This window comes from Lissotriton vulgaris, chromosome 1_1 (assembly GCF_964263255.1).
Source record: "Lissotriton vulgaris chromosome 1_1, aLisVul1.2, whole genome shotgun sequence".
NCBI lineage: Eukaryota > Metazoa > Chordata > Amphibia > Caudata > Salamandridae > Lissotriton > Lissotriton vulgaris.
Genome location: NC_141685.1, coordinates 248978816 through 249002716, shown reverse-complemented (window position 1 = coordinate 249002716; position 23901 = coordinate 248978816). Strand labels below are relative to the sequence as shown.

General features: G+C 53.2%; 1 non-coding gene across 1 annotated transcript; it reads left to right on the top strand.

Annotated features, from left to right (window-relative positions):
• The first annotated feature begins 22225 nt into the window (after positions 1-22225).
• LOC147746537 (U6 spliceosomal RNA) lies at positions 22226-22332 on the top strand. The gene has a single exon (XR_015300385.1). It is a non-coding gene; the product is annotated as a U6 spliceosomal RNA (small nuclear RNA).
• The last annotated feature ends 1569 nt before the right edge of the window (positions 22333-23901 follow it).

Genomic DNA, 23901 nt, shown 5'->3' with positions numbered 1-23901 from the left:
GTAGGAGAGGGAAAGGGTAAAAAAGTCAATGGCAATGGCACTGGGGATGGGGTCCAGATGATGGTTGGAGGGCTTTCTTTCGCTGATGCACTTGAGAAGGGCATCTTCAGATATGGGGGTCAAAGTTTTGCCAAATGGCTAAGGACTTGCACTCCTCTGGAGGGGTAGGATGAGCGACCTAATCCACAAGTGATTTCACTTTTTCGTCAAAGAATATAGCGAAATCCACTGCTCTCTTGGCAGAATCCTCCAACTTGGAGGAAGGGGGAGAGCAGTCAGGACTCTTGATGAGATCGAATAGTTTTTTGAGACTATGTTTGGCTGAGTCAAGGAGGGTTTTGAAGTGCGCCGCTTTCCCAAGAAAAATGTGTTTGTGGTACTTGGATCTTACGGAGCGAAGCGTGGACAAGTTATCGGCGGAGGGCACTTGCCTCCATTGTTTCTCCAGGAATCTTAGCTGCTTCCTTTCTTCATAGAGGGATTTGTTGAACCAAGGTGCTGAGGGGGTGGGCCTTAACCTTTTGCTTTTGAGTGGAGCGACGTTGTTTATTTCATCTGAGAGAACTGTGAGGCATTGGGAGGTGAGATCGTCAACATATAGGTTCGGGTCTAGCCTTGGAAGTGATAACAAAGCTGATTTACAGAGGGGACCGACATCAATATTTTTAACATCACGGAACCAGGAGATAGCCCTCTTGGGTTGGCCAAGTGTAATAGCGTGTGATAGTTGAATAGAGAATGGGATGAGGAGGTGGTCAGACCAGTCTACGTGAATAGGGGTAGAGATGGAAAGCATGCCTGCTTTAGAAATAACAAGGTCCAGGATTGAGCCCTTAGAGTGTGTTGATTCTGTGCAGTGTTGGATGAGATCGTTAACAGAGAGGAAGGTGGCCAGGGAGTTTGGGGAAGAGTCTTGCGGTGAGTCCCAGTGGAGATTGAAGTCACTCACGAAGGTCTGATTGTCACTTTGCGAGTATTGGTCACTGATGAAGTCAGTAAGTTCCACCAAAAATACAGGGCCGCTACGAGGCGGGCGGTAAATGACATGGAAACTAAGGGGTGAATGGTGGTGCACTTGTAACTCAAAAGGAAGGCATTCAGAGGTGATGAAGGAGCTGATTGGAGAGGCCTTAAGTTGAAGGAAGATTCTAAAGATGACTGCAACACCTCCCCCCGTGTTTTCAGTTCTGTCATTCCTTAGTATAGAATAGCCTGTAGGTAATAGGAGATCAAACATAGAATGTGAGGTATCTTTGAACCAGGTCTCTGTGAGGAAGAGCATGTCAATATTGTGGTGGGTGATGGTATCTGAGATTTCAAGTTTGTGTTTTACTGCAGATCTGCAGTGCACCTGCTTCATTAAAGAGCTCTTTTTCCCAGTCGTGGCCGGCATGAACCGCGGGTCGGGGTTGCACGGGGAGGGGGTGGGGGTTAGTTTAATAAAAATTTAAATTAAAAAAAAGAACTTACCTTCGCCTCTGGTCCCAAACTCTTGCGTCGCGTCTCTTGCTCTCTGCTCAGAGGAAGCAGAAGCAGGCAGCCTCCCTCTCTTCCCCTAAGCCAATCACAACACTGCAATGGCAGCGTTATGATTGGCTAGGACGCCGTCCTTACAGGCATCTACGGGGAGGCTGTTTTCTTCATGCAGCCTACATGGAGAAAACAGAGAGTGCTATGACTGGTTTGGTCTGCCTTGGGCCCTACCAAACAGTCAGGGCCCATAACATAAGGCTGGCCACTGTTCCCTGACCCGCCCACCTGCCCACCCCCAACCAGTCATATCCTTCTTCTGCTTTCCCAGTAAAGAAAAAAACATTCTGCCTTTTATACTGACCTTGTTTTTGCTTTATATTTACCTTTTCATGTTTATTTTTTCTCTCAGCTTTTAGTAATCCTTTTGCTACGTTGTGATTTTAGGAAGTATGCAGCAGAAAAGCTGTTGTTTACGGTGTTCATTTCTATCTCAGCTGTGGCGGTTGGAGACATATTAAATCGGAGAGGCGCAAAATAAACATTTAACAAAACAAACTAAGTTTCACTTACCTTACACTGCCTGCAGCACGTCTTCAATGTTCTTTAGCATGTCCTTGATGTTCCTGACTCCAGTCAGAGAGCGAGACTCTGCAGCCAACTCCTTTATCCAATCAAGGCACTGCCCTCATGCTGTTAAGCAGCATGAGTGAAGCATCTGGATTGGATGGAGTGGGTTGGCTCTGCGCTCCGGAAGGCTCTGGAGGCCTGTGACTACTCTCAAACCCAGTTGTCTTAGACGATGGGTACTCACAAACTTTCTCCCGGGGGCCAAATTTACAGTGTGGTTTGTAGCCGAGGGCCGCACCGGTGGGAGCGGGATAAGTGGGGGAAGGGGCAGGGCTCGAGCAACAAAAAAAACTGGTACCATGAGGTTGATCACTGGTCCCTGCAGCGGACGCCTTCGTCCACTGAGCCACCAGACCTGACATACACACATCTCTCTCTCTCGTTCTTTCTCAGTCTCTCTCTCTCGTTCTTTCTCAGTCTCTCTCTCTCTCGCTCTCTCGCTCTCTCACTCTCTCGCTCTCTCGCTCTCTCGCTCTCTCGCTCTCTCGCTCTCGCTCTGTCTCCCTCCCTCTCTTTGCCTCTTCCTCCCTCTCTCTACCTCTCTCCCTCTCTCTCCCTCTGTCTCTCTGTCTCCGTCTGTCTCACTCACTCTGACTGTCTCACTCCCTCTCACTCCCGCTCTTCCTCTGTCTCACTCACTCTGACTGTCTCACTCCTTCTGTCTCACTCACTCTGACTGTCTCACTCTCTCTCGGTCTCCGTCTCTCTGTTTCCCTCTCCCTGTTACCCTCTCCCTCTCTCTGTTACCCTCTCCCTCTCAGTTTCCCTCTCCTCACTCTATTTCCCTCTCCCTCTCTCTCCTTCCCTCTCCCTCCTTCCCTCTGTCTCCCTCAGTCTCCTTCCCTCTGTCTCCCACTCTTTCCTTCCCCCTCCCTCACTGAGGTCTCCCTCCCTCATTCTGTCGCCCTACCTCGCTCTGTCTCCCTCCCTCGCTCTGTCTCCCTCCCTCGCTCTCCCTCTGTCTGCCTCTGCCTCCCTCCCTCGCTCTACCTCTGTCTGCCTCTGTCTCCGCCCCTTACTCTCCCTTGCTCTCCCTCCCACGGCCTATGTCTCCCTCCCTCGCTCTCCCTCTGTCTGCCTCTCCCTCGCTCTCTCTCGCTCTCCTTCGCTCTCCCTCTGTCTCCCTCGCTCTCCCTCTGTCTGCCTCTGTCTCCCTCCCTCGCTCTCCATCACTCTCCCTCGCTCTCCTTCTGTCTGCCTCTCCCTCGCTCTCTGTCTGCCTCTCCCTCGCTCTCCCTCTGTCTGCCTCTCCCTCACTCTCCCTCTGTCTGCCTCTGTCTTCCTCCGTTGGCCTCTGTCTCCCTCCCTCGCTCTCCTTTGCTCTCCCTCTGTCTCCCTCCCTCTCTCTCCCTCTGTCTGCCTCTGTCTCCCTCCCTCGCTCTCCATCACTCTCCCTCGCTCTCCCTCTGTCTGCCTCTCCCTCGCTCTCTGTCTGCCTCTCCCTCGCTCTCCCTCTGTCTGCCTCTCCCTCACTCTCCCTCTGTCTGCCTGTCTCCCTCCCTCGCTCTCCCTTGCTCTCCCTCTTTCTGCTTCTCCCTCGCTCTCTGTCTGCCTCTCCCTCGCTCTCCCTCTGTCTGCCTCTCCCTCACTCTCCCTCTGTCTGCCTCTGTCTCCCTCCCTCGCTCTCCCTTGCTCTCCCTCTTTCTGCTTCTCCCTCGCTCTCCCTCTGTTTGGCTCTCCCTCTGTCTCCCTCCCTCGCTGTTCATCACTCTCCCGCGCTCTCCCTCTGTCTGCCTCTCCCTCGCTCTCCTTCTGTCTGCCTCTCCCTCGCTCTAACTCTGTCTGTCTCTGTCTCCCTACCTCGGCCTCTGTCTCCCTCCCTCGCTCTCCCTTGCTCTCCCTCTGTCTGCTTCTCCCTCACTCTCCCTCTGTCTGGCTCTCCCTCGCTCTCCCTCAGGGAGGGAGATGTGTGTCTGTCCTAAGCCCCCCAACACTCACCCCAGTGTATGTCAGGGGAAAGGAGATGTGTATCTGTCCTAAGCCCCAGCCCAATGGTTTGGTGCACAACCCGTCGAACCTTAACTGAGACCCTTAATTAAAACTCATTAGCCCCATCTAGACTAAGGATCAAACTCCAATTCCTCTCCATATATAGACATTTTAATATAACATATATTTGCTTTTGTCTTCCCTTAAAAACGTGTGCCATTTCTTGGAACACTTTTTCCCTTTTTAAATAGTGTTTCATTTTCCATTTTCTTCCATATACAAACAGAATGACAAACCCTTCTTTGCCAACCTAATAACATGACGTGTCTAACTCCGCCCGCCTCATTTGATTTCCAGATAGGACCTAAACTGAGAAAATAGTCAGTGCATGTCTATAACAAAAACAGTGCGGCTGAGTTGTCATTTATCAGTAAAAACCGAGAAGGTGTTAAAGGTGAGACAATAGATTTAATGTTGCTGCATACATCTGCCTTTCTGCACTTTTAAAATGCAGTGACCAGCCTAGTAGTCTTTCTTCATCGTTTAGCTGCACAAGTGTGGCTGACGCTGGCCCAGCCCCGTCGGCCTTACAGGGTCTCACTCGTCCAAAGCCCTCGTTCCCTTAAAGATGCAAGGCTGACCTGTGACTGGTTCTACCCTAGCTCCCCCTGACTTTCAAATGGCGCCATTTGGTAGGTTGGCAGACGGGGATGAATTGACCTCTTTAAGACCAGGTAGCCATCCATCCTCCCCCTGGTGCCGGTTTGCTCAAAAATACCAAATATAGATGTTTTTAGATTCAGAAGCCAAACTATAGTTGGTATAGCTAGCATCAATCTCAACTAGATTTCCCCTTGTTTAAAGCACAAAGCCTACCAGATTTATACACACCTTTGTCTTCAAATCCTGCCTGTGTGTGCCTGGGCTGAGACAGTTTCCGGGCACACACACACACACAGCCGCACCCGAGCAATTAACAGGTCTTTAAAAGACCATTCCCATGTTAATGAGGCTTTGTTCACCTCGTAGGCCCCTGCAGCTCCACGGAATCGCCCAGCCCCGGCCCCCACAGAGCAGCAGTCTCTTGACTCGCGCTGCCGAAGGGGTGTTTGCTGACACTAATAAAAAATATATATTTATTAAAACACGGATACGTTGTTTGGATGGTCCGCGGGCCGCCAGGGAAGGCTTGCCGGGCCGCCACCGGCCCGCGGGCCGTACTATTTGTACCCCTGTCTTAGATAGTGGGGTTGGAGAGGTTTGAATTGCGCATGTCGGTCTGGCTGTAGCCAGGTAGCAAATCGACATACCCACCTCAACCTGAAGTTGCCACTCCTCACTGCTGCCAAGTAGAAGCAGTTACGCTCTGGCCCGCCCTTCCCTCACACTCCGTTTGATGGCAGAGCGTAAAAAATAATGAGGTATTAAATAATTTTATTACCTTTTTTTCACGCTTTCTGCGCAGTGGTGGGGGGGGGCATGCTCCTCATCTCCTATGGCGGAACTGCCACTACGATTTGAATTTACTGCAGCTTGGAAGATTTCAGCACAGCATTAAATAGGCTATTGCAGTGACAATTCAGGTGCTCTCTCTGAATATAGATGCTGTAGGAGTATAATATTGACTAATTGTGTACAGGGGAAGAGGGAAACCCACAGCAAGAAAGCAGAAAGCAGAAAACTCAGCGGAAAACGCAGTATGGAGTCGCTGAAATGGTCAGCGGGTCAACGGAGGTTGGCCAGCCCTCTTCTGTTAGTCACACTGTATGTCGGTCCATGACAGCATACAGCGTCCAGCTGTTTATCAGATCTCTGAGCCACTGGCTCCAGAGCTTTTGATTGACACTTTTTGCCTGATCACATGTGCACATCTGTCTGACAATGAGTGCCCTTCTGTGCCAGGGCTGGGAGACATTTCTACAGGCTTCCATTTTGTTACTTTTTCCGGGTCCCCTTTAATTTTGTTTCTTCACTTTTGTATTTTGTTTTGTAAAGCATTTTGCAGCTCCCAGGTTGCTAAAGTGCTGCTCGGTTCCTTTGCAATCCACTGCATCATGTGCTGCCATTGCTCCTAAACTGCACAGCTATCTTGGAATGGTATTGTCCCTAATGTGCCATTGCTTTACCATCCCAAAATGGCCACCGATGCTTTCAAACATGTCGTTCATGTTGGAAATTTAAATAACGATAACCTATGTCTCTTCCCTGACGTCTGGTATTTTTCCAAATATCTGGAAACACGCTACTCTCCTCCCGTTGAAGAAAAAAACAAATGGGGATCATGGGGATTCAACCAAATATACTCCCATCTCTTTGCTGCCAGCTCCTGCTAAGATGTTGGAAAAGCTGGTGCAGCGCCAACTGTCTACCTTTATCGAGAGGGAGGGCATCTTGCACGATACACAATCTGGTTTCAGGTTGGGATTCAGTACAGAGTCAGCTTTCCTGGCGGTAGCGTAGCTAGTTAGTCATGCGGCCGATGCAGGGGCATCCACAATGTTGGTGCTCCTGGATCTGTCAGCGGCATTTGATACCATCGACCATACCTTGCTGTCTGAGAGACAGCAAGGAGGCATTGGAGGCACGGTTCTGGCTTGGTTGAAATCCTACTTGGATAATTGCACACAGAAGGTTGCGCACCAACCTTTTCTGTCTAAACCAAAACAGCTCTGGTGTGGAGTCCCTCAGGGTTCAGCACTGAACCCTCTCTTGGTTAATTTATACCTGCCTCCTTTGTTCACCCTGATAGCCAACTGCCGGATAAAAGCGATCTCCTACGCGGACGACACCCAGTTGGTCTTTACTTTTAAAGAGCAAACCGAGGTCGCCTTCAAGAGTTTCAAGGGGTGCCTGAAAGACATTGCGTTGCGGATGAACAACAACAAACTCAAGCTCAACGCAGGAAAGACAGAGGTACTTTTCTTCTGGAAAGAGTCGCCCCCTGCCCCAGATCTCTGTTGGCCTATAGAAATGGGCCCCCACCTTCCCCGGCAGATTGTATAAAACATCTGTGTGCGAAGTGGGAGGCTGACCTCTCATTATCAGCTCAGATACGCCAGGTGACAGCTACCTGCGTTTGTGAACTGAGAAATATGAAGAAATTTCTGCAGTTGCTGCCAGAGGAGTGCCGGAAAAGCATAGTGTATGCCTTAGTGACATCTAGGCTGGACTGTGCAAATGGCCTTTACCTGGTCCAGCCTAAGAACTGATTAAGCGGCTGCAGATAGTGAAAAATGCGGCTGCGAGACTGATCAGGCGAGTGCCTTTTTGCGAGCATGCCTCTCCGCATCTAAAAGTGCTTAATTGGCTCCCAGTGGAAGAAAGAATTAAATTTAAGGTCTTCACGCTGGTATTCCAAGCCATGCATGTCAAATGTCCTAGCTACCTAAAACACAGACTACGTGGATATAAGCAGTCTAGATCCTTGAGGTCAAACTTAATATGCAATCCCCATTTCAGGAAGGCTTGAATGGGGGGCAGATCCTTTATGCTCGGGGCAGCAAATCTGTGGAACTCCCTGCTGAGTAACTTCTGCACCATAGATACAGAGACCCTCTTCAGGAAAGGGGTTAAAACCTGGCTCTTTAGGGCAGACTAAGAGCCCGAGGTCCTGACGTTTGAGCTGTCCAGCGTTGCACTACTGCCCGCTTTAGCGCCGGGACACCGCTGTTTGAGGTAGCTGTCGCACTTTATAGGTGTCTGTATTATTACTACTAATATTATTATTATGTACATTGCTATTGCAATATGGCAACCCGCTGCTTAGTTTAATTATTGTTATTGTTTCGTCTACTTTTATTCTTTTGATTTATATTGCTTACAGAGGCGTTGCAAGTAGTGGAAGGTGCTTCAGCCCCCCAAAAGGACCATGTTTGAATGCAGAAGGTGAGTGATTAATGAAGATGCTTAAAAGTTGTGTTTTTTTTGTCCCATTTGCTGTGCATTAAAGACGGGTATATTTTCTGACAAACTGTAGCTTATTATTTTAATTTGGAGATCATGGTTACTTTTCTTAATCTTGATGCAAATTGAGAGGATTTAGTTGAGTGAACTATGTGACAGTCTGGCAAGCAGACAGAGAGTCTGATATTTTCCAACACGAACTAAAATTCAAACAGTTATTCCCAAGCAACACCCATGGTGTTGGACCCGGCCCTTTAGGCAGGTTCACCCCGAGACTTTTTGCTTTTTCCTAGCCTGTTTATGGAACCTGGTGGTGGTGATTTTAGGCCTCTGCGCACTTTTTCACTGTGGTACAGTGTAAAGTGCTTGAGCTCTCTTTGTATGTGTGGTGAGTGACCTGCCCTCCCATAGGAATGAATGGGGAATATGTATGCCCATGGTAGTTCCTGATGTGTGGGGAGTGCAGGGGCGAGTTTGATATGTGCGAACTCGTGAGATTGAATGCTGCGTAATGGTATATGCGGCATGAGTGTGTCTAGTCTAGAAGTGCCACTTTTAGAAGTTGGCATATTTGTGTAATTTGTGTCTGGCGTGTGATTGGCTGGTGAGCCTGGGTCAGGAGTGCCTGGGCCTGCTTGTGGATTGACTGTCTGGCTTGAGGGTGACAGGGGATGGAGAGCCCAGGAGGTTGTCTGAGTCAGCCCGTGGATGAAAGGCAGCATCTGCTGCCAGGGAAGTGGGAGGAGATGGCACCTGATAGTGAAGGGCTGTGCCTGCCTGACCACAATGCTGGCTCCACCTCCCGCTGGGCGACTGTCACCTCTGTCCCTGATACTGACAGGACTTCCCTATAACCAGTTCTAGCTGGTTCTCACACTGCCTACACAAAGACTTCAAAGACTTTTCTGTGTATAAGAAGGGGCTGTGTCCCCTTCCAACTTGTTCTTGTTTCTAACTTGAATCTGCCAGGGGCATGCTGCTGCTGGGGCTCACAGGAATCCCTGGGCCCTGCCCAGCCCCTGGACGCCTGATGGACTTTTCCCTGGATGCTGGAGGATTTTTCTGCTGGGGTCTAGGCTGCTCCCTCTTTTATTCCTAAAGCTTTGCCAGAACGCTGTGCAGATTGTGCTGTTTTGAACCTGGGGCGTGTGGTGCTCAACTGCGAAGCGTGGGTAGGGATCGGTGTGCTCATCGGCACATTCCCAACGAGGGTCGGAGGTCTGTGGTGCCTCCCCTCGTGTATCTTGCTCCAGAGCGATTGTGAGGCCAAGAGGGAGGTCTTTCCGTGACCTGTGCCCTCAAAAGTCATCTGCCGCATAATCACCGCCGCTCCCCGGGGCCAGGAATACCCCCAGAAGTTGCCGTTCGTAAACGGAGGCTGCCACGGTGAAGATCGAGCCGCTGCGCTCCCATTGGCTGAGAGAGCCGAGCCCCCTCACCAACGCCGCGACGGGATAGGCCTGTGCAGCGCAGCGTCATTGCCGTTGTCATGCCGTGATTGGCTGAAGAGCGGAGCGTCATCGTAGGCCTGACCCGGGAGCTGCACTGCCATTGGCTGACTCCCGGGTGAACAAGGAGGCTCTTCGCAAGTGCCGTGACGTGATTGGCTGGTCCATCGGGACCTCCGGAGGAGCCGCCGAGAGCCGGGATGGAAGTGCACCTCGGCGAGGAGCGAGGAGAGAGTGAGCTGACCCCGCCGAGGGATCCTGCGTGAAAGATCTCTGCCCCCCTGGCCTGAGTCCCCGCGCTGGAGTGCCGAGTCAGCTCCCCGCCGCTCCCCGAGGACCTGAGAGCGGGCGGAGGGCTGCCCGGACAGGCCGGGGCAGGGAGGAAGCAGAGAGTGCTGGCGCGTAGGCGCTGAATTCATCAGCGGTGCAGGTTGGCCCTGGAGTGACCCTGGGCCACGCGGTGAGACGCGCTTTCAGCGCTTGAGGATCCTAAGGCGTGAGGGCTTAAAGGTTGGCCCCGGTTGGCAGTGGGTCGCCCCAACGCAGTCCAGAGCCCCGAGAGGCTCCCTGAGGGCATGTTTTGTGTCAGAGCCTGAGAGCTCCAACGTTGGGCATGTTTGGCAGCAGCAGTGGGCGCAGTTTGCTCCTGAGGGCTAGTGAGAGCCCTACCGCAGTTCTGATTCCCAGCTGCACAGCAATTAGTGGGCAGCTGCACCGTTTATGTCTTGGGATATTCACAGGTGCCCAGCAAGTAGTGGGCACCTGCTATGTTTAGACTTGTGCTTAGACAGGCGCTGCATGGCAGTGCACCCTGACATTGAGACTCAGGGCGTCTTAGCCCCAACAAGGCCAGTTGGCCTAGGGACTGCCACAGGTAGTGGCTTATGTTAGTTTTTGCGCAATTGTATGGTTATTGCACCTCTGAATATGTTTGTTTGCATCATGTGTTATTCCTGCACCTCTGAATGTTTTAGGCATCATGTGTCTTCTTGCGCTGCACCTCTGAATATAATTGATTGCATCATGTGCTCTGTTCTGAACACCGCTGAATGTGTAGGTTTATGCATCATGTGTTTTTCTCTTTACTACTCCTCTGAATGTATATTTATGCATCATGGGTAATGTGTTCTTTCCTAGACCCCTAAATGCTGTGTGATACTTAGGTGGTTGTTCTTCATAATACAGGTGGTCCTAGTGAGGTCCTGGTTCCCTGCGTGACATGCTCCTAAGGTGTTTAGGGTTGCGTAGTGTGTACTTACCTGTTCCCAGTAGTTACTGGATGTGATTTATAACTGTTACTTTGTGCTACAGTGATCTTATATTCTTTTATTCTAATTTCTGACAGTATTTCATTTCTACTAAGTGCTGATTATGACAGTGGCCCATGTGGCCCTGTCTTGTGAATAATCCCTTGTGAATATTGCCCGTGCCAGTTGGCACAATGTATTTTGTGTGATCCTATCTGATGTGTTTTTACAATACAAAAGTTATTTTATAAATAACCTTGTGTGGAGTCCCTTTTGTGGTGTGCCTAGGATGTTGCTGCTGTTGTGCAGTGATGCAAATGCTTTACACATTGCCTCCGAGTTTAGCCTTACTGCTTGTGCCAAGCTACCAAGGGGGTGAGCAGGGGTTATCTTGGCGTGTGACTTCCTTGCTCTGACTAGAATGGTGGTTTCTGCCTGGCTTTGGCGTCAGCCTTAGCCTACCAGAAATAGCCAGTTCTAACACATGGTTTTTGACACTGACCCAGATTTACACAGTGGCGGCTCCTCCTCTACTATGGCGGAGAAGCGTCGCCCCGCTGCTTTTAGGAAGTGAGAACCAGAAAATGACAATAACTTTAAGTTATTGTCATTTTATGTTTCAGGCCCTGCTGCTTTGCGGCAGCCGGGTGCGCGGTAGGTGTGGGCGGAAAATCCGTTCCGCTCGCGGATTTTGCGGATTTTCGGGAAATCCGCAATCCGCGAGATTTGCGAATTTCCCGCAAAATCCGCAAATCCGCGAGCAGCGGATTTTGCTCGCGCTGCTCGCACTGTTAGCGTGAGTTCGCGCCCCGCGAATAAGTGCGAAATTGCAGAAATACGATCTTGGCAAAACTGAAAGTAACTACTTACCAGGTTCAAAAGTTCAGGCACATCATTAGTAGCCATTTCCTGTAGGGCTTCCTGAGGGGCCCCTCCAGAGTTCAGTTGCCAGTTGAAACTATTATGTGACCCTGCTCTGAACCTCAGAATAGTTACACATATGCCACAAAGGTCCTGAATTACAGCTAAGGGAGACAAGCAGGAGCCAGGCTGGAAGTTAAAATCCATTAATCAGCCCCTAATTCATTATTGTCAGTTGGGGCAGGGCAGGTGTTGTAACTAATTTTGCAACAATGAAAGCACTTAGCAAGTGCAAAAGATCACTAATCAGGGCGCACTAAGGAAGCAGGTGCCAGCTAAAAAAATATTCTGTGACACATTAATCAGCCCCAAATTAATTCAGGTCACTTGAGGCAGGGAAGGTGTGCTTTGCTTTGCCGAAAATAATGTACACTGGACAACCAGAGGGTGTAGTGATGAAACAGAGGGTGGCATGGGTGGGCCAGAGGGTGGCATGAGTAGTCAGAGAGTGGCAGTGGTGACAGAGAGTGGCAGTGATGAAGAAGAGTGTCCCAAACAGGCTGGACACGTAGAAACAACAAGTTCGCAAAACTTGCGACCCGACAGGTAAGTTCGCAAATTGCGAAATTGTAAAAACCCTCGCGAACTGGCAGAAACACGGGCGAACACAAAAAAAAAAAAAATCCGCAAATTCGCGGGAATTCGCGGATTTTGCGGATTGCGAATCCGCAAATCCGCAAAATTCGCGGATTGCCAATCCGCAAAATCCGCTCATGCTTAGTGCGCGGGCTGCTCTGATCTCCAAGCAGTGCAGGGGATGGGTGGATTTCCCACTCCTAAGTGCGCAATGACTGTTTGGTCGGCCCTCTCGGGCAGCCCTAACCAGTCATGCGCACTTCACTGTGTCTTGGCAGTGCGACCAATCCCAACGTTATGATTGGCTTAGAGGAGAGACCCTGGCTGCCTGCTTTCAGCTCCTGTCAGAACCAGCAGAGCAGGAGGAGAGAAAATGCAGACCCGGCTTCAAGGTAAGTTTTTTACATTTTTTATTTTGATACCCCCTACTCCCCGCGCCTCTGTGCGACTGCCGCTCCACCCATCCCCCACGTCCACATCATCACCCACGAGCCATGTCGGGCGCAACTGGATTTACAACATAGCATACATCTGGGGCAGCGCCAAAACTAAAGCCTTCCCAAAGCAGGCACAGCATGGAAAAAAGAAAAAGTAAAAAATGAGGAGAAATGTTTACATTTCCCTTTTATTACTTTTTCCTCAAGTGCTGCCCACACAGAATGAGGAGTACGTCTCCTTTGCTCGTTTTTGTGCACATAAACAATCATGCCAACGACACAGACACTCTTGCACCGTGGTGTATGGGTGCATGCGTTGGCACTAGGCTGCAGTTTGTGTGCCTGTGCACCGGTAGACAGGACAGGAATATGCCGTAGCTTGTAGAAATGGCGTCTTCTTTCTCTTTTCTTTTGACGCAGGGCAACGCACCTAGAAGGCTCGTGGCACTGCCCTACTCCAAAATATTGTAAATAGGCTACTCATTTTGGACTTGCAGCGTTCCTGCACCAAGTTGCGTTGTCCAAAAAGTGACGCAACTCCGCTCGTAAATAGGTCCCTTTATTCCTAGGAGTGAGGATATCAGCCGCAGTCCGTGCAGGTAATAATAACACCTAACAAGAGGTTCAGGTACACTGATACAATAGCAACTATAAATTCATACTAGAAAATTCATTCAGGTAAAGGAGGAAGAAAAAAAAGAAGCCTATATTTCAGAACTAATTATAAAAAATACTCATAATTTATTAGACATATAATTTCAAGTATAACACATTACAAATCAAATGAACGCTCACAGAAAGGTGTTTTCAAAACTAGGACAACCAACTCATATTACCAAACACGTGGCTAACATACAAACATTACATGTACAGAAAGAACAACAAAAGCAATTATAATGTGTCCTTCACAATTTGTGGCCACAGAATGTGTTGACGGCGTTTCAACCGCTGATTGACTATGCGGTCATCATTGTAATGTTCTTATCTTCCCCCACAAGAGGCTCTGACACAGGTGTGAGGTTTACTGCGTTTATATTTATTTAATATCACTTTATGTGCTACAAGGGCGCCGAGCGTCTAACAGGATACCGCTCCGGTCGCCAACTGCCGGCTTTTCGCGTTCGCGCCTTTCCTTATGCCTCATTGCGCATGCGCGACTCTCCCGCTCCAGTCTACGGCGTCACGCGTCATCGCGTGTACGCCGGTAGACTAGAGCGCACACCACATATCTCCCCCCTTTACCAAACACAACGTAACACATTTCTCCCCCCAACCAAGTGTCCTGAACAGTGGACGTAGTCTATGTGGGGCACCGGGGGACGGCACCAGCTAGTGTCCGTCCATCACAAAGTCATTGTAACGAGAGGGCACCACAACTGCCCTTCCACTGCGGGTGTGTCTTACCGGCATGTTCTCTCTCGCCTCCGTCTCTCCATGGGACACCCCAGCTTCTCTCACATCTGTACCCTGCTCCGCCTCAGCTTGTATTCCTCCTCCGTCACTCGGCCTGGCTCTCAGGACAACTTCTTCATTGTCCTCGCCTGCATCTTCCCTTTGGTTGTCTGAGCTGAACTCCGGAAGACGTCTATCCTCCGGGTGATCCACGCATCTCTCGACTTCCTCGGCCTTTGGCCAAACCAGTATTTTGTTGACCCTGGCCATGCGGTCTTGCGACCAGACCTTGCCGTCACTGAGGAGAGCCGCCCTGCCACGCACCTCCTTGACCTGCAGCGGCTGGCTGAATTTGCTTTCGCCCTTCTTCTGTAGGGTGGGGAGTTTGATCCTAACCCACTCCCCTTCTTCCAACACCGTTTCCTTCGCGCTTCGTCTCTTGTTGTAGTGTGCTGCGTAAATCTTCTGGGCCTTCTCCAGATTGTGCTGCACCACTGCTGGGGACCACTTGCTGGTGATGGTCTTCTCCCTCCATACCACGTTGTCTCGGGTGAAGGGGTGCCTTCCTCTTAACACTTGAAACGGACTGTACCCCACTACAGAGGGCGTTATCCGGTATGCCCAAACCATGTTCATCATCTCCATCTCCCAGTCTTTCCCTTGCGATATGGCTGCCTGGATGGAGCCCATGAGCACTCTATTGAACCTTTCGACTTGGCCGTTGCATGCTGGATGGTACACGGCCGTGTGTCTCACCTCGATCCCATTCCTTTTCATGTATCTTTTCCACTTGTCCGATACAAATTGCGGGCCATTGTCACTGAGGATTGTTTTGGGAATTCCTTCTCTGAGGAACACCCCAGTTAGGAACTTCAGGATCGTGTCTGTGTCCATCGCTTCCTGTATGTCCACCTCTGGCCACTTGGAGTATTTGTCCATTAGCACACAAATGTACTTGTTTACTCCTCTACTGTCCAGGACGGGCCCCAGGATATCTATAGCCACGTCCTCCCAAGGGCCATGCGGGGTGTCGAACTTCCCCAGAGCGGGTCTGAGGGGGCGGAGCACCTTGTCCGCTCCTTGGCACTGTCCGCACTCCCGCACTTGTCTCTCGATGTGGGCATCCATTCCTGGCCACCAATACATCTGTTTGACCAGTGCTTTGGTTTTCACTATGCCCAGGTGCCCCTCGTGGAGTACTTTAAGCAGTCGGGGTATCAGCGTCTCTGGTGGCACCACTCTCTCTCCTCTGTACAAGAATATCCCCGAGTCACTCAGGGACAATTCTTCTCTCATCTCATAGAAACGTCGGACACCCTCCGTTAGCTTCTTCTTGTCCGGCCACCCCACGGTGAGATATCTCCTTACTTCCATCTTCTCCTCATCGAGCTCATAAGCCGCCTGCCACTCCTGCGCACTGATGGACGACTCATGATCCTCCATGCTGGCGACCATCTCCTCTGTGTCCGGAGTCTCCCCTGGTGCCTCTTCCATGGCCGATGCCCGGCTGAGGTAGTCAGCCACCCTGTTCTGCGTACCTGGAAGGTATTCCACGTCGTACGTATAATCTAGCAGCTTCAGGGTCATTTTTGCTATTCTCGGGGTGGCTGTGTCGTGGCCTGATGACGTCAATACTTTGATGAGTGGCTTGTGATCCGTCTGGAGTCTGAATCTCGTGCCCCATATGAACTGGCGAAATTTGCTCAACGCCCACGTGACCGCCAGCATCTCCTTTTCAATCACGCTGTACCTCTGCTCCGTCGGGGACAGCGCCCTGGATGCGAAACTGATGGTTTCTTTTGTTCCGTCCTCCCTTTCTTGCGCCAAGACAGCCCCCAAGCCCTTGTCGCTTGCGTCTGTCGTTACTATGGTCTTGCCCGTGGGGACATACCCCTGCAGTGGAATTGCATAGCTGATGCAGTCTTTGATGGCCTCAAATTCTGCCTGGGCCTCCTTATCCCACTCGAACTTTGTACTGTGCCTGGTCAATTGTCTCATCCTGTGCGTTCTCGTGGCAAAATGTCTTACAAACTTGCTGTAATACTCGGCCATTCCCAGGAATGACCGCACTTCCTCCTTGGTAGTTGGGGCACTGGCGTCCTTGATTGCCTTCACATTCTGCTCCTTCGGTGAGATCCCGTGTGTGCCAATCTCGTGCCCAAGGTAGGTCACTGAGCGAGACCCAATCCTGCACTTGCTCCACTCCGCCGTCATTCCTTTGCCTTGCAGCACTCCCAGCACTTGATGTAGTTTTCTGTCGTGATCTCCCTTGTTGGAGCCCATCACTAGGATGTCGTCTTGGAAGTATTGCACTCCCGAGATGTCCTTAAACAATTTATGCATCAGCTTCTGGAATACGGCCGCAGCGGACGCCAGGCCGAAGGGCATTCTCCTGAATTGGTAGCATCCAAAGGGCGTTATGAACGCCGTGTACTTTCTGCTCGACGGGTGGAGTTCTATCTGGTAGTATGCAGACGTGAGGTCTATGGTGGAAAAATGGGTAATACCTTTCGTCTTTGCCAGCATCTCTTCTATTCTGGGGAGCGGGAACCTCTCCACTATGAGGTTTTTGTTGAGCTCCCTCAGGTCCACACAGAGCCGGACCCTGCCATTGGGCTTTTTTACCACCACCAAGGGCGATAGCCATTCTGCACTGTCCACTGGCTCGATGATATCCAGTTCTTCCAACTTCCGTAGTTCCTGGCGCACTGCCTCGCTTGTGGATATCGGTATGTTCCGGACCTTATGCACTACCGGTACTGCTCCTTCCTTAAGGACCATTTTATGCACAAATTTGTCCAGTTTGCCGACCGTGCCTTCAAACACTTTGGGGTATGCTGCTTTCCAGTCTTCCTCCCTCGAGAGGGGCCATTCATCGGTGAGCAGGATCTGTTCTTTCCCTCCAGGATTGAGTATTATGCCGAGAGCACCTGCATCTCTCCATCCTAGGACGGATGGGCCCTTTTCCGCTACATACAGGGTGCACGTGGCCGACCTTCCTCTGAATTCGAACTCCAGGTCCTTGCATCCTACCAATGGAATGGAATTCTCGGTGTACGAGATGGGTCTGATGTCCGGCGGCTCCAGGTCGGGTCCTAATACTGGCGCGAAATCCTCTTCCCAGATAGATCTTTGCACTATGGTCCAGGGGGACCCCGAATCCACGGCCACGTAGACCTTGACGCCCCCGATGTGCATGTCGGTGCGGGGCTTATCCCTTCGCTTCCCGGATACGTCCAGTACTTGATCCTCTATGCATAGCACCAGGTCGTCTTCTTCCAGGTCCTCTTCATCACTTACGTTGGCTGTGGCCGCGTCGATGCACTTGACCGTGGACTTCGTCCCTTTCTTTCGGCAGACCTTTTCAAAGTGACCGTTCAACCCGCAAAACGCGCACCTGGCGCGAAACGCTGGGCAACGCCTGTCCTGGGCTGTGTGTGCTGCACTGCCGCATCGATAGCACGCAAACTTCGATCCCTGGCTGGGGCGGGGCAGCTGCTTCCCTGGCCCTCTTGTGTCCTTCCTCGGGTCTCCGTAGGTGCTTTTGGGCTTGCTGGCATGTGGCGCCTCGTCGATTTTGTTAACCATCGGTCTCGGCCCACTTTCTCTTTTCGCCGCGTCTGCGCCCCTCTTCGACATTTCTGCCTTCTTGACCATTGCTACCACTTCTTTCAAGGTTGTTTCATTCATCGCCCATAGCTTGTCTTGTACTGCTCTGCTGGTGGTGTGCATCACTATTTGGTCCTTGATGTATTCATCCTGCAGGTTCCCGTACCTACACGTGATTGCTAGCCGGCGGAGCGCTGCCACATAGTCATCGATGGACTCTCCTGCCTCCTGTTTTCTCTGTTGGAAGTTATAGCGGTCTATCGAGACACAAACTGCTGGACGATAATGACTGTCCAGATCGTCCAGTGCATTCACAAAGACGTCCGTCTCCGCTGCACCTCTCTCTTTGGGCACCAGATTCTTAAACACCCTGACCCCTTCTGGGCCTAAGTTGTGGAGCAACAGCCTTTTTTTTCTTTCCGGCTTGTATTCCCCTTCGCTCTCATCCTCCAGGGCTTCAATGTAATTGAGGAAGTATTCCTTCCAGTCTTCCCATTTGAGTTGGGGTTCACCTGGCCTGGTTAAGAATGGGACCGGTGCCATTAGGGCTGATGCCTGGTTCGCCATTCTGGCTTCGCCTCTAGGTACCTCTTCCTGGGCCCTTTGGGTGGGTTCACCGGACGCTCCTGCGCTCGCTGCCGTGTCCCCTTGACCCCTTGGGCTACCTGGGGTGTTGTCCCTCGTAGTGTGCGCTGTCTGCACTGTCCTCCCCCCTTCCTCTGACTCAGGGGTGTCTCCCTTGGTTGCCAGGTTGCTGCCTGGGGGCTCCCGGGGTCCTGGGCCACACTGACCTGGCTATTACTGTTGGTGTCTAGCTCCTGGTCGTGCTGCTGCGCTGCTGCCACGCCCTTGTTTGTTTATTTCTTGCAGATCCTGTGCCCTCCTGGCTCGTGGGTGTTGCTGTGGGGGGTTTTAATCTTCTTGCCGATGTCCCTGCACCTGGTGGTGTCCGGGTCCCAGCCTCGTCGCCACTGTAATGTTCTTATCTTCCCCCACAAGAGGCTCTGACACAGGTGTGAGGTTTACTGCGTTTATATTTATTTAATATCACTTTATGTGCTACAAGGGCGCCGAGCGTCTAACAGGATACCGCTCCGGTCGCCAACTGCCGGCTTTTCGCGTTCGCGCCTTTCCTTATGCCTCATTGCGCATGCGCGACTCTCCCGCTCCAGTCTACGGCGTCACGCGTCATCGCGTGTACGCCGGTAGACTAGAGCGCACACCACAATCATCAGGACAAACAGGGGTTTGAGCGTTTTCAGTAACAGCATTAAAAGCAGACCATTCAAGATTTGAACGGCTGGTGCAGTGTGTTAAAATTTATTGAACAAATCAAAAGTCCTCATAACACAAGTCGAGGACTGATAAGAAAGCTTGCATGCAAGTGTATCTTCAGTAAGAAAAGAAGTCCAAATGGAGCATTTAATTATGGCCCAGCGTTTGCCCAATCAATCAGCATAAGTCCATGGGTCAGGCGGCATAATTCGCAGCACTGCTGGTAACAGCGGTGGGGCCGAGTAAGGGGGGACTTCGAAGGAGGACGCAGAGGGGGAATTAAATAAGTAATTACCTCCTCGTAAGTCTTCCTCGCCACATGATTTACATAGTGAGCTTTAGCTCCACAACAGAACCCTCCAAAGCAAAAATAAACCACCTCCCACCCCCTCCCAACATGGCCGACCAGTCCCACCTGACCTCTATAAGAGGCGGGCCGGCCCAACCAATCAGCCTGTTTTTTTTGTTCTGCACGACTCTCTCCAGAGCACGGTACAGGTAAGATGGGCCGGCGTGAGCTGGCCCTTGGGTTTAGGGTGGAGGACCTGCTCTAGCGGTCTCAAGTGCCTTAGGCCTACTAATCCCCCCCCCCTCTTCCTTCCCCCGGTCCTGTGGGGCCGGTTAGGTGCTGCTCTAGCGTGCCAAGGGTCTACAGGGGGGGGGGGCGGCCGGGGGTGTGGAGTGTTGTGAATACCCGTGTCTCCCCCGGTCGTTACTAAAGGGCCCTTGCCCGTTGGTGGGCTCCGGGTCCGGCGCTGGTTCCCCTGTGTGTGTGCTGGGGCTCCGGTGGCTTTCAATGCGCTGGTCGCGTGTGTGGAGTACATGTTGGCCGTGCATTTGGTGCGCAGATTATGTGTGTTGTACCTCGCCCGTGAAGGGGCAGGGGTGCATTCACGTGCCTTTGCCCATGGATATTTCCCAATGCATTGTGGCGCACAGCCTAGTTACAGGCAGCACTACGTTATTAATGACTTCAAGAATGTTGTCTCTGAAATGTGCTGTTGGAATGCAGGGATTTTGTCTGGGTGCACTACGTGCAGGTAATGGGGGGTTTGTACCCCGGGTTGGGCAAAAACAAGTATTTTTTGCCTGGATATTGCATGTGTTGATTCATCTTGCATTTGACCTGCAATGACATCCTTCATGAAATAAGGATTAGTCGGCATACCGTCTTATGTCGCTTGCACTGAGGCCTGGCCGGGGTAGGACCTCGGCGTGCAGCGCGTGCCGGTAGGTCCTACCTCATTTTCGGCTGCTCTCCTTTCCAGCCAGCCTGGGTCTCGGAGGCGCGGCGCTGATCACGGCCGCCTCCCTCCGTGCATGTCTTTCCAATCGGCCCTACGGGCCGCGGCGGTTTGACGCGCTGATGTTGGTCCGGGCGCCTCCGCCCCTCAGGGGCGGGGTTTGATGGCCGCCAGGTGCGGCCGTTTGATAATGGACACGGCCCTCTCCCATGGCGCTGCGTTTTTGGACGCGGCTTGCGTGAGAAGGAGCTTGGGCGCGTTTTTTGCACGGACAGCCTGAGAAGGAGCTAGGGCGCTTTTTTGCACGGACAGCCCTCGCAGACCAGGGTTCGATTCCTGCCGTTGCGTCTGTGACGTTCCTCGGTGAGTGCATTTTCGTCTCTGTAAAAGCCTGGTTGGCTCAGTCAGTAAGGAGTCAGTCTTTTATTCATCCCTGTTCAGACGGCTGGGTTAAAGGGAATGTGTGTCAATTGCATTCTCTTAGGATTCCGTTTGACGGTGCACTTCTATTTTGCCAGGAGCGCTTTTCGCGTTCTTTTCGGGGATCGGCAGCAGGCCCTGATGCCACAGGGGGACTGCTCGAGATTCTGTAGTCCTTCTTCTGGCACCCTGGGAGCCCGTGTTCTCCTCCTATGCAGGGGCCGTCAGTATGCGCCGGGCTCAGGTGTGTTGGCACTGCTGGGCTCGGTACCCGGTGGGGGAGTTTGACCCACTGGTGGGTAGGGCAGGCCCGGGGGCAGTGGTCTGGCCCGGGACCGGGGTACGGTCCCTCGGCGGATCTGGGGTGCGATTGAGTCCGGGGTCCGGGTTAGTCGCGCCTCGGGGCCTTTTCCATTCCTGGAGTCCCGCTCTGCTTCCCTGGGCAATTGCATGTTTTTTCCACACATTCGGCCCCCACAAGGCTTTGAAGGGACTAAGGAGCTATAGCTCATAAGTTAGTCTTGTGCCTTTGGTGCGGACTGCCCTCACAGACCACGGGTCGACTCCTGCCGATGCTGTTGTGGTGTCCCAGGGTGAATGTTTCGCCTCAGGGGGTTAGACGGGGTGAGTCTACAGCTGCTGGCGTCCAAGCGCCTTGTGCCCTTGCGGGGGTGTAGTACGCTGGTCTTGTCTCAAGTTGCGCTACTGGGGAGTGTGACAGGGCCCCAACGCGGGGAGGGCACACTTACTTAGTGTTTCGCTCCGGTTTGGAGCTTGCATTTGCCTCCCCCGGCGGCGGGGGTTGTTCCCGGGGTTTCCCTGGGGGCGTTCTCTGCGCAAGTCTCCGGGATCCCTTCCTCTACCTACGCCCGTTGACCCGCCCTTGCAGGGGTGGGGTCCTTCGGCCATTCCACCCGGTTGTCAGGGTGTCGGTCGGGGCGGTCAGGTTTTGGCTCCCGGGCCCGGGTGTCGGTTTTCCGGTCTCCTACTGGTACCGCCGCTCCAATATTCGCCCCTGGTTCCTTGCTTTCGGGCCTCTCACTCCTGGGGGTCCCCGGGGGGGGAAGGGGGCTGTCGCCGCCGTTGCGTCCCGTCTTGGGCCGTGGCTGTCGCGGTTCCTGGGATCTTCGGGCTGGCTGGCCGGTGACCGGTCTTGCTGGTATTGCGGTCTTTCCGCGGGGTCCCCCCTTCCCGACGGGTTCGGATGCCACCTCCTTCCCTTGTATATTCTGTGGACCTTGGGTTGGCCTGGGAGGCCGGACTGCGAGTGGGGGTCCCCACTCTCGGTTGCGGGTGCCGCTGTTGGGCTGGCCTTCTATCCCGTGGGTTGGCCCGGTGCTCATGACCCGCCTGGTGGATCTTCTTCGCCGGGGGGGAGTCCTGGGGTTCCCTGTCTGGGCAATTGATCCAGCCCGGCCTCATCTTTTTCGTGGGTGAGGCATCACGTCGGGCGGGGTCTCTCCTCCGTCGGCTCCCTGTTCTAGGTGCGGTGGTCCCTTCGGTTCCTGTCTCGGGCTCGTCCTCCTTCGGGGGTCGGGTGCCTGGACCCGGTACTTCCCTCTGGCTCTGTCAGGGGGGGGGGGGGGCCATCCTTTGGCGCCGGGTCGTTTGGGGGCCGTTGGGTTCTCCGGCGGTCGCGCAGCTCCTCGTGCTTCGGGTGTTGCTGGCAGTCCTCCTGGCCTGCCGCCTGGACACCTATGCTTCGGTGTCCCCAGGTATGGGCCGTACTCACTTCGGCAACTCATATCCATAAGTTGGGACAATTCCGAGGGGATTGGCGTGGCCCCTGCGCAAGGTGGTCTCGCATGTTCGTGAGGCGTTCCATATACCGGGTCAGTCGCCCTGGAAGGGTCGGCTTCGCCGGTCCTGTCCCTTCGGGCCATCCTTCTCCCGGGGTCCGGCTCTGTGCCGGCTCGACTATGTCGAATCTTCTTCGTTGCCTTGTCTCGCCCTGTCCCGGTGGTGTTTCGGCGCCTGGTGCCTCGGCTCGGTCTGCCTCCGGTGGATCGGTTCTGGGGGGGGGACTCGGCCCTCCGGACCGGGTTCTACTCCTCCTTCCGAGGCCTTATTTCCCGGTCTTTCGCGTGACTTTTCAGTCTGATGTACGCATTTCCCCCGTGCCCTCTGATTTCGCGGGTCCTCGGGGATTCGCTTGGGCAGGGCCGGGGTGCGCCTGGGTGCTCGTCCCGGCTGCGCATGGACTTGTTTTGGTGTGATGTGCCTGGCACCCGCGCGTGGTGGCCTCGCATGCCCTGGGGCATTCCTGTTTTTGGCTCCCGGCGGGGTCCTCCGCCCCGGGTTCCCTCTCCTTTGACCGAGCTGGCGCTTCGAGCCGCCTGGCCGATCCCGGATCTTCCAGTACAGTGATTGGGTCCCCCGCTCTCGGCGCCGGTGTTGAGCCGGCTCTTGTCGGCTGGCCGGCCTCCTTGTGCAGGCCTGGTCCTGGATGATCGGGGGTTGGGGCTTTGCTGCTGGGTTCCCGCGATTGTTCCAATGCTCGCTCCGGCGGCACGTATACATGATCTGGAACGATACTGTGAGGATTGCCGCGGCTCCGGCGCAAGGACACGCATGTTCGTGGAGCGTTCCGTGTTAGTGGAGCTGTGTGGCTCAGGGGTTGGAGGCGGCAGTCCCGGTAGCTGAGATGGTCCTGGTCCAGGGTTCAATTCCCCGCCTCGGTGGGTCTTGAGCTTCATTACTTCCGTGGACTCGTGAATCCTCATGCCGGTGCCTCCTCGTCTCACGTGTTCACACTCTGCTACTCTGGGCAGTTGCTTGCCTAATCTCCACTTGGGCCCCTTGCGGCGGGATGCCTGGCTCTCGCCTTGTATCCTGCTGGGGGTTTACCAGGTCGGGTTCCCGAGGCCCGCACCTTGTTGCCTTTGGGTGATTCGTGCGCTAGGCACATCGCAATACTCGTGCATACCCCCTCTCTCGTTCTACGAGCTCTTCGGGGTCCGCCCGTTCGTGCCCCGGCCCTCGGTGGCTCTGCGGTTCCTCGCCTGTCAGGTTTCCATGGTGGCGATGGTGTCTGCTGGGCGGATGGACGTGCGGGGGTCGTTCCTCCGCTCCCCGCCCTTCTTGCGGGTTTGGCCGGACGGGGTTGTTCCGCCGGCTTGTCCCCCGTGTCCTTCCCGGGGTCCCTTCCCTGGGGCATCGGACTCAGGTGGTTTCTTTGCCGCTTTTTCTGGCCAACGGGGTTCCTCCCTTGTCCGGGCTGGTTGTTCGGCGTGCTGTTTCGGCTTCTCTTAGCCGCACGTTTTTCCTTTCCCGGTGGGATGACCTGTGTTGTGCCTTTTGGGGCCCGGTTCGTTCGGGCCACTAGCCATCGTTCCTCCTTGGCTCACGGGCTTACACGGGCTGGCATCCTTCCCTACGCTTCGCTGGGTTCGGTGGATCC